The 7,039-nt window shown below is 41.4% G+C and overlaps 1 non-coding gene across 1 annotated transcript; it reads left to right on the top strand.

The window, feature by feature from the left end:
• Nucleotides 1-6,485: 6,485 nt before the first annotated feature.
• LOC112730868 (small nucleolar RNA R71) lies at nucleotides 6,486-6,593 on the top strand. Its single transcript, XR_003166672.1, has one exon. It is a non-coding gene; the product is annotated as a small nucleolar RNA R71 (small nucleolar RNA).
• The last annotated feature ends 446 nt before the right edge of the window (nucleotides 6,594-7,039 follow it).

Here is a 7,039-nt window from a genome sequence, read left to right as displayed (position 1 = left end):
TACACTGGGTCGTCCAAGTAATAGACCTTACGTGAGTAAGGGTCGATCCCACGGAGATTGTCGGCTTGAAGCAAGCTATGGTCACCTTGTAAATCTCAGTCAGGCGGATTAAATTGTATTAAGAAATTATAGTGGATGAAAATAAATAAAATATAAAATAGGATAGTGGTACTTATGTAATTCATTGGTGAGAATTTCAGATAAGCGTATAGAGATGCTTTCGTTCCTCTGATCTCTGCTTTCCTGCTGTCGTCATCCAATCAATCCTACTCCTTTCCATGGCAAGCTTTATGTAGGGCATCACCGTTGTCAATGGCTACATCCCATCCTCCTGTGAAAATGGTCCAATGCGCTGTCACTGCATGGCTAATCATCTGTCGGTTCTCGATCATACTGGAATAGGTTTTACTATCCTTTTGCGTCTGTCACTACGCCCAGCACTCACGAGTTTGAAGCTCGTCACAGCCATCCCTTCCCAGATCCTACTCGGAATACCAAAGACAAGGTTTAGACTTTTCGGATCTCAGGAATGGCCATCCATGGGTTCTAACTTATACCACGAAGACACTAATAACTCGGACTCGGTCCCCTTTATTAGATATCTAAGAGATATCCATTCAATCTAAGGTAGAACGGAAGTAGTTGTCAGGCACGTGTTCATAAGTTGAGAATGATGATGACTGTCACGATCATCACATCCATCATATTGAAGTGCGAATGAATATCTTAGAAGCGGAATAAGTTGAATTGAATAGAAAAACAATAGTACTTTGCATTAATCTTTGAGGAACAGCAGAGCTTCACACCTTAATCTATGATGTGTAAAAACTCTACCGTTGAAAATACATAAGTGATGAAGGTCCAGGCATGGCCGAGAGGCCAGCCCCCATGCGAGATCTAAAGATGAAACTAAAGATGAAAACTCAATAGTAAAAAGTCCTATTTATACTAAACTAGTTACTAGGGTTTACAGAAATGAGTAAATGATGCAGAAATCCACTTCCGGAGCCCACTTGGTGTGTGCTTGGGCTGAGATTGAAGTTTACACGTGGAGAGTCTTTCTTGGAGTTGAATGCCAGTTTGTAACGTGTTTCTGGCGTTGAACTCCACTTTGCAAATTGTTTCTGGCACTGAACGCCATTCTGCAACATGGAACTGGCGTTCAACTCTAGTTTGCGTCATTTAAACTCGGGCAAAGTATGGACTATTATATATTGCTGGAAAGCCCTGGATGGCTACTTTCCAACGCAATTGGAAGCGCGCCATTTGGAGTTCTGTAACTCCAGAAAATCCACTTTGAGTGAAGGGAGGTCAGAATCCAACAGCATCTGCAGTCCTTCTTCAACCTCTGAATCTGATTTTTGCTCAGGTCCCTCAATTTCAGCCAGAAAATACCTGAAATCACAGAAAAACATACAAACTCATAGTAAAGTCCAGAAATGTGAATTTTAATTAAAAACTAATAAAAATATAATGAAAACTAATTAAATCATACTAAAAACATACTAAAAACAATGCCAAAAAGCGTATAAATTATTCGCTCATCACAACACCAAACTTAAATTGTTGCTTGTCCCCAAGCAACTGAAAATCAAATAGGATAAAAAGAAGAGAATATACTATAAATTCCAAAATATCAATGAAACTTAGCTCTAATCAGATGAGCGGGACTTATAGCTTTTTGCCTCTTGAATAGTTTTGGCATCTCGCTTTATCCATTGAAGTTCAGAATGATTGGCATCTATAGGAAGTTAGAATTTAGATAGTGTTATTGATTCTCCTAGTTTAGTATGTTGATTCTTGAACATAGCTACTTTATGAGTCTTGGCCGTGGCCCGAAGCACTTTGTTTTCCAGTATTACCACCGGATACATAAATGCCACAGACACATAACTGGGTGAACCTTTTCAGATTGTGACTCAGCTTTGCTAAAGTCTCCAATTAGAGGTGTCCAGGGTTCTTAAGCACACTGTTCTTTTGCTTTGGACCTTGACTTTAACCGCTTAGTCTCAAGTTTTCACTTGACACCTTCACGCCACAAGCACATGGTTAGGGACAGCTTGGTTTAGCCGCTTAGGCCAGGATTTTATTCCTTTAGGCCCTCCTATCCATTGATGCTCAAAGCCTTAGATCCTTTTTATTACCCTTGCCTTTTGGTTTTAAGGGTTACTGGCTTTTTGCTCTTGCCTCTTGGTTTTAAGAGCTTTTAGCTTTTTCTGCTTGCTTTTTTTTCTCTTTTTTTTTTCTATTTTTTTTGCCATTTTTTTTCGTAAGCTTTCTGTATTCACTGCTTTTTCTTGCTTCAAGAATCATTTTTATGATTTTTCAGATTATCAAATAACATTTCTCCTGTTCATCATTCTTTCAAGAGCCAACATATTTAACATTCTTAAACAACAACTTCAAAAGACATATGCACTGTTCAAGCATTCATTCAGAAAACAAAAAGTATTGTCACCACATCAAAATAATTAAACTAGTTTCAAGGATGAATTCGAAAGCATGTACTTCTTGTTCTTTTGTAATTAAAACATTTTTCATTCAAGAGAGGTGATGGATTCATAGGACATTCATAACTTTAAGGCATAGACACTTAAATACTAATGATCATGAAGACAAAAAACATAAACAGACATAAAGCACAAAAATCGAAAAATAGGAAAATAAATAAACAAGGAGATTAAGGAATGAGTCCACCTTAGTGAGGGTGGCGTCTTCCTCTTCTTGAAGAACCAATGGTGCTTTTGAGCTCCTCTATGTCTTTTCCTTGTCTTTCTTGCTCCTCCCTCATAGCTCTTTGATCTTCTCTAATTTCATGGAGGATGATGGAGTGCTCTTGATGTTCCACCCTTAATTGTCCCATGTTGGAACTTAATTCACCTAGGGAAGTGTTGATTTGTTCCCAATAGTTTTGTGGAGGAAAGTGCATCCCTTGAGGCATCTCAGGGATTTCATAGTGAGGAATTTCCTCATGCTCATGTTGAGGTCCATGCTCTCTTGTTTGCTCCATCTTTTTCTTAGTGATGGGCTTATCCTCTTCAATGAGGATGTCTCCCTCTATGTCAATTCCAGCCAAATTGCAGAGGTAGAAAATGAGGTGAGGAAAGGCTAACCTTGCCAAAGTGGAGGTCTTGTCAGCCACCTTGTAGAGTTCTTGAGGTATAATCTCATGAACTTCCAATTCCTCCCCAATCATGATACTATGGATCATGATGGCCCGGTCTATAGTAACTTCAGACCGGTTGCTAGTAGGAATGATTGAGCGTTGAATGAACTCCAACCATTCTCTAGCCACTGGTTTGAGGTCAAGCCTTCTTAGTTGAACCGGCTTGCCCCTTGAGTCAATTTTTCATTGAGCTCCTTCCATACATATGTCCACGAGGACTTGGTCCAACCTTTGATCAAAGTTGACTCTTCTAGTGTAGGGGCGTGCGTTCTCTTCCGTCATTGGTAGGTTGAACGCCAACCTTACATTCTCCGGACTGAAATCTAAGTATTTCCCCCGAACCATGGTGAGCCAATTCTTTGGGTTCGGGTTCACACTTTGATCATGGTTCCTGGTAACCCATGCGTTTGCATAGAACTCTTGAACCATTAAGATCCCGACTTGTTGAATGGGGTTGGTTAGAACTTCCCAACCTCTTCTTTGGATTTCAAGTCGGATCTCCGGATACTCATTCTTTTTGAGTTTGAAAGGAACCTCAGGGATCACTTTCTTCTTGGCCACAACTTCATAGAAGTGGTCTTGATGAACCTTAGAGATGAATCTCTCCATCTCCCATGACTCAGAAGTGGAAGCGATTGCCTTCTCTTTCCTCTTTCTAGAGGTTTCTCTGGCCTTAGGTGCCATAAATGGTTATGGAAAAACAAAAAGCTATGCTTTTACCACACCAAACTTAAAAGGTTTGCTCGTCCCCGAGCAAAAGAAGAAAGAAAAAAGTAGAAGAAGAAGAAAAATAGAGGAGATGGAGGTAGAAGGTGGATTCGGCCAAGGGGAAGAAGAGAGGGTTGTGTTGTGTGAAAATGAAGAAGGAATGAGGGGTTTATATAGGAGTGGGGAGGGGTTAGGGTTCGACCATTTAGGGTTGGGTTTGGGAGGGAAATTATTTTGAATTTAAAGGTAGGTGGGGTTTTTGGGGAAGAGAGGATGGATGTGAGTGGTGAAGAGGTGATGGGAAAGAGTGATTGAGTTTATTGGTGAGGGGTATTTGGGGAAGAGAGTTATGAAAAGGTGTGAAGAGGAGAGAAGAAGTAGGTGGGGATCCTGTAGGGTCCACAGATCCTGAGGAAATCCTGTGGGATCCACAGATCCAGTGGGGCCAAGGACTTTAATCATCCCTGCTCCAATTAGGCGTGTAAACGCCCTCTGTAGGCAATCCTGGCGTTTAACGCCAGATTGCAGCATGTTTCTAGCGTTAAATGCCACTTCCATGCTTGTTTTGGGCGTTCAACGCCAGTCTGCAGCATGTTTCTGGCATTGAACGCCAGAATGCTACTTGTTTCTGGCATTTAATGCCAGTTTCATGCTCTGTTCTGGCGTTAAACGCCAGCTAGATGCTCCTTACTGGCGTTTAAACGCGTAAGCCCTTCCTCCAGGGTGTTCTATTTTCAATGCTGTTTTTCATTCTGTTTTCAATTTTTCAGTAGTTTTTGTGACTCCACATGATCATCAACCTAATAAAACATGAAACAACAAAGAGAAAATAAAATAAAAGTGATTAATTAACATTGGGTTGCCTCCCAACAAGCGCTTCTTTAATGTCAATAGCTTGACAGTGAGCTCTTATGGAGCCTCACAGATAATCAGAGCAAGGTTGGGACCTTCCAATACCAAACTTAGAGTTTGGTTGTGGGGGTTCAACACCAAACTTAGAGTTTGGTTGTGGCCTCCCAACACCAAACTTAGAGTTTGACTGTGGGGGCTTTGGTTGACTCTACAGTGAGAGAAGCTTTTCATGCTTCCTCTCCATGGTTACAGAAGGAGATCCTTAAGTTTTAAACACAAGGTTGTCCTTATTCAGTTGAAGGACCAACTCTCCTCTGTCCACATCAATCACAGCTCTTGCTGTGGCTAGGAAGGGTCTTCCAAGGATGATGGATTCATCCTCATCCTTCCCAGTGTCTAGGATTATGAAATCAGCAGGGATGTAAAGGCCTTCAACCTTTACTAACACGTCCTCTACTAGTCCATAAGCCTGTTTTCTGGAGTTGTCTGCCATCTCTAATGAGATTCTGGCAGCTTGTACCTCAAAGATTCCTAATTTCTCTATTACAGAGAGTGGCATGAGGTTTATCCCTGACCCAAGGTCACATAGAGCCTTCTCAAAGGTCATGGTGCCTATGGTACAAGGTATTAAGAACTTTCCAGGATCCTGTTTCTTCTGAGGCAATCTCAGTTGTTCCAGATCACTCAGTTCATTGGTGAGCAAGGGAGGTTCATCTTCCCAAGTCTCATTACTAAATAATTTGGCATTCAGCTTCATGATAGCACCAAGGTACTTGGCAACTTGCTCTTCAGTAACATCTTCATTCTCTTCAGAAGAAGAATACTCATCAGAGCTCATGAATAGCATAAGGAGGTTCATTGGAATCTCTATAGTCTCCAGATGAGCCTCAGAGTCATTTGGTTCCTCAGAGGGAAACTCCTTATTGATCTCTGGACGTCCCAGGAGGTCTTCCTCACTGGGGTTCATGTCCTCTCCCTCCCTTGTAGGTTTGGCCATGATGATCAATTCAATGGCCTTGCACTCTCCTTTTGGATTTTCTTCTGTATTGCTTGGGAGAGTACTAGGAGGGATTTCAGTGATCCTTTTACTTAGCTGGCCCACTTGTGCTTCCAAATTTCTAATGGAGGACCTTGTTTTATTCATGAAACTTAGAGTGGCCTTAGATAGATCAGAGACTATATTTGCCAAGCTAGATGGATTCTGCTCAGAACTCTCTGTCTTTTGCTGAGTGGATGATGGAAAAGGCTTGCTATTGCTAAATTTGTTTCTTCCACCATTATTAAAGCCTTTTTGAGGCTTTTGTTGATCTTTCCATGAGAGATTTGGGTGATTTCTCCATGAGGGATTATAGGTGTTTCCATAGGGTTCACCTATGTAATTCACCTCTGCTATTGCAGGGTTCTCAGGATCATAAGCTTCTTCCTCAGAAGATGCCTCTTGAGTACTGTTGGATGCAGCTTGCATTCCATTCAGACTCTGAGAAATCATATTGACTTGCTGAGTCAATATTTTGTTCTGAGCCAATATGGCATTTAGAGTATCAATTTCAAGAACTCCCTTCTTCTGAGGCGTCCCATTACTCACAGGATTCCTCTCAGAAGTGTACATGAACTGGTTATTAGCAACCATGTCAATGAGTTCTTGAGCTTCTGCAGGTGTTTTCTTTAGGTGAATGGATCCACCTGCAGAAGTATCCAATGACATCTTAGCTAATTCAGACAGACCATCATAGAATATATCCAGGATGGTCCATTCTGAAAGCATGTCAGAAGGACACTTTTTGGTCAGTTGCTTGTATCTCTCCCAAGCTTCATAGAGGGATTCACCTTCTTTCTGTCTGAAGGTTTGAACATCCACTCTAAGCTTACTAAGCTTTTGAGGAGGAAAGAACTTGGCTAAGAAAGCCGTGACCAGCTTATCCCAAGAGTTCAGGCTATCTTTAGGTTGAGAGTCCAACCATACTCTAGCTCTGTCTCTTACAGCAAACGGGAAAAGCATAAGCCTGTAGACCTCGGGATCAACCCCATTGGTCTTAACAGTATCACAGGTCTGCAAGAATTCAGTTAAGAACTGAAAAGGATCTTCAGATGAAAGTCCATGAAACTTGCAGTTCTGCTGCATCAGAGAAACTAATTGAGGTTTCAGCTCAAAGTTGTTTGCTCCGATGGCAGGGATGGAGATGCTTCTTCCATGTAAATTGGAATTAGGTGTAGTAAAGTCACCAAGCATCCTCCTTGCATTATTATTACTTTCGGCTGCCATCTCCTCTTCCTGTTCGAAAATTCCTGTCAGGTTGTCTCTGGATTGTTGTA

The sequence above is a fragment of the Arachis hypogaea genome, chromosome 12 (genome assembly GCF_003086295.3).
Source record: "Arachis hypogaea cultivar Tifrunner chromosome 12, arahy.Tifrunner.gnm2.J5K5, whole genome shotgun sequence".
In the NCBI taxonomy this organism is placed as follows: domain Eukaryota; kingdom Viridiplantae; phylum Streptophyta; class Magnoliopsida; order Fabales; family Fabaceae; genus Arachis; species Arachis hypogaea.
This window is presented reverse-complemented; position numbering and strand designations above follow the sequence as displayed.